At 44.1% G+C, this 11,331-nt stretch overlaps 1 long non-coding RNA gene across 1 annotated transcript in view; it reads left to right on the top strand.

Annotated features, from left to right (window-relative positions):
• The first annotated feature begins 6,389 nt into the window (after positions 1-6,389).
• The window catches only part of LOC138563556 (uncharacterized), a 56,571-nt gene continuing 51,629 nt past the window's right edge, over positions 6,390-11,331 (top strand). Inside the window, exon 1 of the long non-coding RNA XR_011299584.1 lies at positions 6,390-6,468. This is a non-coding gene — a long non-coding RNA (uncharacterized lncRNA). The remainder of the gene's footprint in view (positions 6,469-11,331) is intronic.

The following is an 11,331-nucleotide window of genomic DNA, read 5'->3' as shown; positions in this document are numbered from 1 at the left end:
GGAGACACAGCACGCGCATGGTGCGCATGCCCCACGCAGAGACAATATTCACCTAATGGACACGGAGACACTACTCCATCGCGCATGCACCATCGAGCTTTTGGCACGTACTCACTTGGCAGAACTGCAATATAGCTGTAGACACCGCCACTTTCACGGCGAACTGCAGCTACGCAGAGGTAAGCTACGTACCGACACCCCGGGGCACACCATAGACTGCACGCCTTTCCCCACCCAGGAGAGAGCACGATAGCCACGCTATAAAACCTATCTTAGGCACCTCGCACAATAATGGGTGACATGGTAACAGTGTAGTGGGTCACTCGACCATCCCCAAGAAGACTAGATTTACAAACTATCACCACCGCCTATAGCATGATTAGGCGCTTTCTTAAAAAGTACCACATCTAGAAAGGGAGATAGTGACACGTTAGTGCATATCCGCCCGCACTTACTGAGATAATTATTATCTTGTTCACAGTTACTGAACTGGAATTCTGATCTAGCCATTGCAAGATTGAAGTACACCAAGCGCACAGAAGGCGCCTGGAGCGAGAAGCACATTTGTTTTGTCGCTATGCCTGTGACACTGAAATCAACCAGCCCAGGTAGGAACAACACAGCACCCTACCAGGTACCTTTCAGTCCCTGTAGAGACACCCTGTTTTTAATTACTCCGCTCTTATTTTCAGCTGTACCCCATCAGTGAACATCGGTGACGTCATCAAGTCCACTAGAACTGTCCTGAAGACGGAATTAGAACATAAGCAACCTATTCTATGCCAGAAACACCAATCAGTGTCGACGAGATAGATGTTAGGTCACTTTGACCACATTCTCAGTCACCAATATGTACTAACCCACACTGAAAAATAACAATGTACAAATGAATGTTTGAATTTGACTTGGAAGTCCTAAAGGGCAAGCAAACTAGCTAAGTCATGCTAGTACAAGTAATTTCTGTGTTTTATGAATAAAATGTGTATTTGTGTTATATGTTGTCCGGGGTGTTCTCTAAATACAGATTACTTGCAGCGATCTATTAACACAGTGCTGGTTCCTACTAGGCCAGTGTCCGCAAGGAGGGGTAGCCTGAGTCCTTGTTTCAGTATTGTTATATCCCCTCATGACTTGGGCCCCCCAAAACAAAAGAGAGGGCCCCTTAGCCCGATATAGCAAAACTCCCTTGAGCTTGACAATTGGGCGTGTTGCTTCTGTGGTTCTCGCATGTGTCTCTCTGTCGACCTCGCTCTAGTCCACCTGTCTGCCATCTGAAGCTATTTTCCTCGTGAACATACAGAGTCCTTGGCTTCACTAGTCGGATTTTGCTTTTTTTGCTGACAGGGCACATTAGGTTCAAGGTCTGTCCCCACTTTCAGTATAGATCTCTTTCTTGCTCTTTGGTGGTAGGTGGTAGGTCGCACTCAGTTGCAGGGTAAAGCTCGTAATATCTTTCACAAGGGGGGCTGCAAAAAGGCCCCGGTCTGTAATTGAGGGTGATTTACCCGCCGGGTCTTGGTTTTTACCCATCCCTGGGTTTTCACTGCATCCAAGGAGAGCCAAGAGAGGCTCTTCAGTTACCTCGCTAACAGTATCGGTCCTCGGCTCCTCTGGATGTTGAAGGGGTTGATTTAGAGGAGCCGACGGGACATGACCGGTTTCCCCAGCTAAATCTGTCTTTACAGGGGAAGTCTTGTCGGTCTGTAGGGCCGGGCCCTCCACATCGACTTAATGTGTAGCCTGCATTTGAGGATCTACCAAGTCTTGGGTGAAAAGGAGTTCCGCATCTGCAAAATCGGGCTATTGGTTCTCCGGGGTTGGTGCAGAAGGTACTTTCCCAGCGTTTGTGTCCCTCCTTTCCTTTTGACAGTTCACCAGTTCAGTTGTCAGGGCAATTTCTCTCGGCTTGAAATGCCACTTTATATTCTTGTAGCTTGCCAACGATTTGCTTCTTGGCTTTGTCTCCGGGCAGTCTCCTTTTTTCCTCTTGATGGTAGGGTCCAAGGCTAAAGTATTCACATGGCCTCCTTTGGTTGATGTGGTTTTGGCGGACGTCAGCCCAATGCCTACATAATTCCGGCGGTCGCTGGAGTCACACCCCCTCTTCTGGGGTTTGCTGCGTTCCCCTCTTTCAGCTGCCACCTGAGGATCAATATTCACAGGCATTAAATTGGCTGTTGTCTTGCTCGGAAGGCCCGTCAGCACCTTATTTGACAGCACTGTGTTGACTGGCGACTCCGACCTACATTTCTCTTGTGTTTAGAGTTTAATCCCAAACATCACCCGTTCCCTGAGATGTAATTTGCACTGAAGATCGTGAATGCGATGGGCCACGGGGGTCAGTCGTCCAAAGCTCATCAGCGTGGGGGGGGGGGGGGTGTTTTCGGGCCTAGAACAGACAGGGGAGGGGGATGTTGAAGGAGTAGGAGGAACTATTCCTCGGGGCAGAGTCACACATCATCAAGACCGGTTTAAAAATGTTACCAGTGCATTGTACGGCACCACTCCCCCCATTATCGGCATTAATATTGGACCTTAATTGGCTCTGGGTCCTTGATGATCACTCAATTTCACGCTTCGGCTATGGGTCCATTGTCCACCGCCTCCACTCTGCAAACACTCTGACAACACTCCGCTCTGCTTTGCGTTCGGAGTGAGGTTTAGTAAAGTTTGGCACCTCCTCTGTAACAGCAATGGAAGGCAGACTCTGGAGCACCAAAGTAACAGCAGCACCAGTATCGAGTGTTTGCAGACAACACTCTTGCAACACTCTGCTACGCTCCGTGTTCAGAGTGAGGTTTAGTAAAGTTTGGCCCCTTCTATGTAAGAGCAATGGAAAGCAGACTCTGGAGCACCAAAGGAACAGCAGTATCGAATGTTTGCAGACAACACTCTGCCAACCAACTCCAACAATGCTCTGAGTCCCTTCAGGGCTGAACTTCCACTTGTGTTGTGCAAAGGAGATTCGACTGTGGGTGTCTGCAGCTTCATTGAACACCCCCGCTAGATGCATTGCTTATAGCAGGTGGATTGGCAAGATTATAACTCCCCACAGATACATAGTCAGGAAACTGGAGGCTATCCACCATTAGCAGAAGAAGACCACTTCCAAAGCCAGTGTAGCTGCTGGCATTTTTAAACCACGCAAAGTGGAAGAAAAAGGTCATTACTATCACAGTACAACAATCTGGTGGGACAAGCTGGAGTTTATAAGTGCAGAGTGCCATGCAGGTGCCCCATCTTTGCCAGATTCGTAAGGTTTTGAACATCCAGCTAGCTTGCTGGGTATTGTCCGCAGGGATCAGCCATCGGAGGAATGGAGGAAGCACCGAGACTCTGCATAAACAGACAGTAATGGGCGCAGAACACCTAGGTAGACGATAGATCGACCCCCCCATCCAGCGGTTCTCCTTGGTATGACCTTTGGATTGGGGCAGCTCTCTCTGGGCTTAAGTTGTGTATGATTTACCGCACAGAAAACCCAATGTGAAATGACCAACAAACAACAAAGAACTACGGGGCCACTTGTAAACAACAAGGACGTTCCCGGGGTCACTGAGATATAGACAAGTTACACCACACTCTGAAGATAGAGCTTCAATACAGAAGAACTGCCTAATCAAAGAATTTAGGAATACACAAAGAAAGAAACAACAAAGAACTCAATGGAAAAAATCATGTCTACCAACACCAATGTGATCTAAAATTCGAAGTGTGTTTTTCTGTCCTGATGAGGGCCTTGGCAGGAGAGTTTCCTCAAGCCAGGCCCAAACCCGAGTCGACACAATTACAGTTCAAAATCCTTTCAGGAAAAAGAATGTGTTTTTTCCTTGTAATACAAACATGTGACAATTGAATATATTTGAATGATTACAATATATGCCAACAATACATTAGCTAATCGATGTATCGTAGAGGACAACGAACAACGTCCAACATCAAAGGTCCAAAAATTGGGCCCAATTGTTGTTTTTAACCAAACGGTTATCATTGCTTTTTTTGCACATGTATGAATGAGTTTTTTTTTAAATTTTGAATGAGCTTGGAAGTGTTTGAGATGAATGGGTGTACATGAGATCACAGTATGATGTGGTGTCGTTTAGGCAACGAAAATGCACAAAATTGAATTTTAGGTCTACCTACTTAGCACTCAGGCTTTGTATGTAATGTTAACTAGTGACCTCCATTTTTGTAATTTTGTTTTTCTATATGTTTGTATTAGTGTGTGAACGATGTTTACAAAAGAAAATAGAAAAAATTAAACACTAAATAATTAATAAAGAAATATGTTTTGAAAAAATCAAATTTTGGAAATTGATCCTTTCAGAAGGTATTGTATCCAATTTACCTACACATAACACAAATGTGAAGAGAGTCAGTACGTGTTTCGTGACAACAGTACTTTTTGTATTAGAGCAGGTAGCTTGGCGAGATTATAACTCCCTACAGATACATAGCAAGGAAACTGGGGGCTACCCACCATTAGCAGAAGAAGACCACTTCCAAAGTCAGAGTAGCTGCTGGCATTTTTAAACCACACAAAGTGAAAGAAAAAAATAATCCCTATCACAGTACAACGATCTGGTGGGCCAAGCCGGAGTTTATAGGTGCAGAGCGCCATGCAGGTGCTTCATCTTTGCCTTTGAAAAGTATTTTCTAAAGCTCAAAACTTCTCCTCATTAGGGAAAACAGTCAATAAGTAGAGGTAAACAAAGTATTGAAACAGAAACACAGAGAAAAGGGCTCCATTGAAAACTGCTGACAACTTTGCAGGGTGCTGAGGGTACGAGTCCACAGAAGGCGTTACCATGAAACATCCCAAATGGCAGGACAAGGGCATTCCATACAAAAATGTGGTGGGTGTTGTAGCATTAGGCAAACTGTGGTGCCTAAGCACAGCCTTCCATTAATATAGCAACATGTAATTGAATATTTGGAATGTGTAACATACCCTGCCTCTAAACTTCATCAACAGGCTAAATGCACCTCATATTTAACCAGTATGTTAAAAGCATCGCTCCTTCACAAAGATTATTGCAATTCGGATGGTTCCTTAATACAAAACAATCTGTTTTTTTGTGATTCCATAGCCCTTTACCGTAAGCACCAAGATGGCCTCATTAGGGTAAGCTCAGCGGCACCCTTGTTGCCAGATCAGCAAACTCTGAGCCTGCCTGCCATGGCCGCTCTGCCTGACCGGTCTGACCAGCCGGGTGCAGCGGCCACGATAGGCAGACCGGTCACGAAGTGCTTCCGTGTCCCCACTCCCATAGAGTCCTATAGGACTCTATAGGAAAGAGGACTTACAATTTACTGCCGTCTGACTTCCCAGGCCGCCGGAATCTTAATGAGTCGGTGGCACCGGGAAGACAGGCACTGGTAAATGATTACGGGTCTGGTGGCAACCCGCCGGTAGCACCGGCAGGGTAACCGCCGGACCCGTAATGAGGCCCAATGTCAAATCCAAATATCAGATTATTATGGAATGAGCAATGATGGGCTGACCAGGTGGGAAAGTGTGGAATAAAGGAACAGAACGGAACTTTGACCACTAATGCCTTTGGTTAAAATAAAATATCAATAGAAATGCACAAGGCGTATGTGTGTTTTGGGTTGTGAGAAGAGAAGAAGAAGAAAACACGACGTAACCAACAATAGCAATCAATGTCAAATGTACTTGTGGTCCATTGGCAGAAAAACCACCAATTTGCTGACAAGAATGACTTGAAGTTTATTAGCTTAATGAGAGCTAGACGTGGTAAGAGAGGGGGAGATTTAAAACTCAAACTGAGACAAATGGAGTCTAAATATATATGCTATTTGCACTGTATCAAAGAAGGTTTAAACAGTGACCATGAAATGAATATTTTCCTGTGAGCCAATTTCACTTTGTTGGACTCTGAGATTGATAATCTTTTTACCATAATGCATCATGACAAATTCAAGAAAACACATTACTGTTTCATATGTTAATGTTTTAAAATCAGGTAATGCATTACATTGTATTTGTCTATTACGAACACAGGGACATGATTATATGCAGAATGAATTATTTACTAGCAAGCATGAGCGCACATAATACTGTTAAGTAACCATTAATGGTTCACAAAAGAATGAAACGTTTTATCATGTTACCTCAGTGGTTATTAATAGATTATTTTGCCAGGACTGACATATATGATAACAGTGGATGGGTTTGTGGCAAGCACACATGTTTACATGACCGGATTAACAATTGTGCATTGGAAGCATTTGGATCCTGTTACTGAACAAACATTAAGGGATTACCAGGACAATATGTAGGGCATTACAGACATGTTTTCCATTGGTCAGTTATGTCATGTGCACAGTGCGTATTACGTCACACGCACGTATCAGAATGTAAATAAGGAAGCGCAAGGGTGCCGGCGAGCAAGACGCACACAGCACCTGGGATAGAGTCTGCATTTTTGTTTTGAAGCGAGTATGGTAAGACTTTATAGCCCCATCTTTTTTATGACACAGACATTTTCTTAACATATATAAAACACTATTGATGGGCAACATTATTATGAGAAATTAGTAAATCTGACGAGGAAGGTATCAGCACCTACCTCGAACTAACAGTTTTTTATTGAATACAGGATTAATCCGACAGAAGCAAAACTAATTCAGAAAATAATTGCAAATGTTAAAAACAGCGACCGTCATTGAGATAGGGAATGGGAGGCTCGGGTCGAGCATGCACAATAGAGAAGCAATTTAGCATGTCTGCTGTAACACAGCGTAACAAGAACTATTGATTTACAGATACGGAAAGGAGGTTCATTACATTATTGTGGAAGAATTATCATTATGCAGGGATAGCGTGCAACTACGCGGTAAGCTATACTTATAGACAATGGATCAAGTTCAATTATTTTAAAAATGGCCTATACAGAGGAAAGGAGTCATAAACCTACATTATTTATTCATAGGAATAAAGGAATAAGAAATCCTGTTATGGGTGAATTCTTAACTAAATCATATGAATCACTAACAAGGTGGCACTATTCAATTTAATGGTGTTGAGTATTATATAGATAATCACTGGAATTACACGAATGGTGATTTGGATAGAACAATGCACCACTAATCATTGGTTTTTGAATACCTAATAATAGGGGCATCATTTTAAAATGGTCATGAAAGGTATGGTGCGTGACACAACCCATTTAACATTTTGTAACTGCTAATAAGCGCAAGAAATCTGTAAGATTACTGAACAAGGCCATTTTTTTTTGTCTGATTTTCCTTATGTCTCACCATCCTGCCCTTTTGTTATGATTTTGGGTATGTAACTACATATTATTTTTATACTTACTGTTGTATATGTACACATGCTTTTCTTTGGTTGGTTGGAATGCATCATTTTTATGTAACACTTGGATATGTTGTTAATGATGGTAAAACAACCTTGAAAACGACAATGTCGAAACATGTGTCAGTACAAATTAATCCGACAGAAGCAAGACTAATTCAGAAAATAATTGCAAATGTTAAAAACAGGGAGCGTCATTGAGATACCAAAAGGAGGTTCATTACCTTATTGTGGAAGACGTATCATTATGCAAGGATAGCGTGCACCTACCCGAGAAATCCTGTTATGGCCTTGAAAACAACTCAGTGTCGAAACACGTGTCGGCTGAAACTCGATAAATTTAGAACAAAATGATCCCCTTATGATGTACTGCTAAATGATTGATTTCTGGTGTAGATAGACCTTGGAGTGTAAATTCAGAGGCACAGCGTGTTTTTCTGGCACCTACCAACACTTTGATTTACTTTTAGGAACTTTTTGTGGGTGGACCCCTTGGTTCCGGAGACACAGTTTGCCACATTTCAGATTTCAAGCGGCCAAAGCACGCTCGTCAATAATTATACCCTCATTTGCAGTCATTTCCTTGATTATAGGTGGCGACTTTAACATGGTCCTGGACCCTGACGTAGATAGGAAAGGGCATATCCGCACCTACCCTCCCAAATGCAGTACAAGAAGGTTCTCTGCTTTCAGCAGACCAATGAGGAATTATGGGTGGTGGATTCTCTCCCCCAGGACAGGAGAGTAGGCGGGACCCCTGTTCACTTTCTACTCGAAGGTGCACAACACATTCTCAAGGATAGACTACCTCCCAATTGAAAGCCCACTAAAAACAGAGTGTTGGAATCAACCACAGAGCCCATACTGTGGTCAGACCACGACTTGGTCAAAATCAGATTAGGGGAATGGTTCCCAGATAAACATAACTCTAAATGGTCCTGTAATGATCTGTTGCTTGAAGATAAAGACCTGGCCCAAACACTATTGAAGTCGATCAGAGAATTCCTTAACTTCAACGACAATGGCGAGGTGTGGATTCCGGCAATATGGGAGGCATTTAAGGTAAATATCCGAGGTGTATTGATAGGTATGGGAGGCAAAAAAAGAGAGAACTGTTGGTGGGATCCCGCCAGAGAGACGGGGAGTGGAGCTACTGTGGGGGACCATATGGGGCAAAGGGAGCACAGTGGTCTTTAAAGTGGTACGAACAGTATGGGGGAAACTTTTAAAGAAAGCGCAGGCTGAAGAGCTATTTAGTAGGGGATTGCCAATTGGGTTTGACACCACCATTAGGACGGCACTGCAAAACGTGGGTCTCAAAACACTGAGGGAAAGACAATGCACTACAGTAGGGGATCTCTTCAGAGACGGTAAATTGCTGACATTCGAGTAATGGAGGCAAACGTAATAGGTGACAAGTGGTCACTTCCTTGCGTACGGCAAGGTGGTGAGACGGGTGGCGCTAATCTGGGTTAGTATCCCAGAGGAGCATCCACTGATGCAGACGCTATTGGAATTAGGGGAAGGTAGGAGTAAAGTTTTGAGGGTGTATGGAGCACTGCAGACAGTGATGGAGGACAAAGAACTAGCGGTTAAGAGCAAGTGGGAGAGTGACTAGGGAGCACCCATCCAGGAAAAGAAATGGATGCAGATGTGAGAACAGGTCAAAAAAGACATCTAGGAATGCATGATTCCAGCTCACTCAATTCTACTACCTTCACAGAGTATATTTGACACCGGAAAAGCTAAATACGATGAATCATGCGATACCACATACATGCACACAATGCAGGGAGGACCACGCTAGGTTCTGGCATATGGTATGGGGGTGCCCGATGATAGCTAAATACTGGGAAGAGGTCGTGGACAGAATGAATACCCTGCTGGGGAGTAGATATGAATGCACCCACGTGGTGTGCCTGTGGAGACTTCTGCCGGGAGCAAAAAGAAACACAAATAGAAATAAAATGGCGCGATTCCTGCTGACCTTAGCCAAGTGGCGAACTGCGATAGAATGGAAAAGGCCAACAGGTCCATCAGTGAAACAATGGTTACACGAGATACGCAGATGGGGCCTAGCCGAAGTGGAATATCTAAATAAACATAGAGATCCGGAAGGGGAAAACACACTAGTTGTAGATTGGGGCAGATGTTGAACGAGCTGGCATTCACTCAGGATCTAAAACCCCCCTGAACAGACGAGGCATTGAAGGAGTAGGAGAAGGAGGAGAGGAGGAACGGATCTGGTCAGAGGGAAGGGGGTTCCCTAACTTGCAAAAGAATGGAATAATGTAGGGAAACCCTGGGAAGCAATCAAAAGGTGTGGCACTTGTGGTTGGAAGGGGATTCTGGGGTAAACCGGAGACAATGGAAGTTGGGGATGGGGAGGGTAAATGAGGGTGGTGTTAGGGGTTAAGGTTTCTAGTTGAGCAATAGGTTGTAAAGACTGAGCCCCCCCCCTAAATGGGGCAGCACTGGATGGTTTGTGCAACATGGACACCGGAGCGGATTACATGACAATGAGAAGGACACAAAGAGTATGGCGATAATAGTCACAGTGACAGAAACATGTGAAGTAACGCTTGTTGAAAGATGTATTGTTCTTACACTGTTTATCTTAAAAAATAATAATAAACATTTTAAAAAAGAGAAAACGAGCAGCACAAGAGCTAGCCCTAAGGGGAAAAATAGAAAATCTAAAACCAGGGAGGGAAATTGAAATCCCAAATGTTGCCAGGTGACCGGGAGAAACTACAGAAATACAGAGCCTAATTTAAAACTTTCCTGATCCACCAGAACGTAAGTTGGCATTCCTAAAAGACAAATACATGGAGAAGGTGGAACGTGCTGATAAAATCTTAGCCTGGAGGTTAAGGGAACAGAGGGTAGCTGCAATCAGACCAGACAGACGCAAAAGACTCCTAGACGATGATCGGATAGCAGATGAATTTCGCAAATATTACGAAACCCTTTACACGACCGAATACGGCGAAGAGTGTCCCCTTATTGACTAATACCTGAACGCACTCCCCATCCCGTCTCTGACTCCGGACAATGTATCAGCGTTGGAAACCCCAATTACAGAGGAGGAGGTTCTTGACACAATTAGTAAAATTATGGGGGGCAGAACGCAAGGGGAAGACGGCTTCACAGTCTGATTCTTTAAAACCTTCCGCTTCACTCTGGCTCCATTTATGAAAAGAATGTTTAATAATGCCCTGGAAACTGGCCTGCTTCCGAAATCGATGCTCTCCACCCTCAAAGTTGTCATCCCTAAGGAAGGCAAAGACCCATCCCTATGTCAATCCTACCGCCCTATCTCCTTGTTGAACACAGATGTAAAGATAATGGCAAAAGTGTTGGGCTAATAGACTCAATCACACAATGCCCTCCTTGGTTCATGGGGACCAGGTGGGGTTTATTCCGGGCTGTCAAGTTTCAGACAATATAAGAAAATCGATCAACCTAATGTACGAGGCGAAAAACAATGGGATGAGTGCTTACTTGATCTCAATAGACTCCGGGAAAGCCTTTGACCGAGTAGCATGGAGCTACATGGGAAAGGTCCTGCAAAAGTTGGGGTTTGGTAGCAACTTTAGGCAATGGTTCTTAGCTCTCTACAGGTAGCTAGGGTAGTAGTGAATGGCACTACAACAGCCCCTTTCCACCTGACTCGAGGAACCAGACAAGGCTGTCCTATCTCCCCCTTGCTATATGCCCTCACCATGGAGCCCCTGGCCACTGCAATCAGGGCAAACGGAAAGATTTCAGGGATTCTGTGTGGGGCCCATGAATTTAAACTATTCCTGTTCGCAGACAACATCCTGTAACTTCTCTCTCAAATTAAACTGTTTGGCCGGTTCTCAGGCCTTAAAATAAACATGCCCAAATCTAACATAATGCCCATTGGAGCCAATGACTACGCAACCAGAGATAAGGGAACCATAAGTGAAATGAGAATTGAAAATACAGCTACTCCATGCTTGGGAATC

This window comes from Ambystoma mexicanum, chromosome 1p (assembly GCF_040938575.1).
Source record: "Ambystoma mexicanum isolate Mex_15411 chromosome 1p, UKY_AmexF1_1, whole genome shotgun sequence".
In the NCBI taxonomy this organism is placed as follows: domain Eukaryota; kingdom Metazoa; phylum Chordata; class Amphibia; order Caudata; family Ambystomatidae; genus Ambystoma; species Ambystoma mexicanum.
This window is presented reverse-complemented; position numbering and strand designations above follow the sequence as displayed.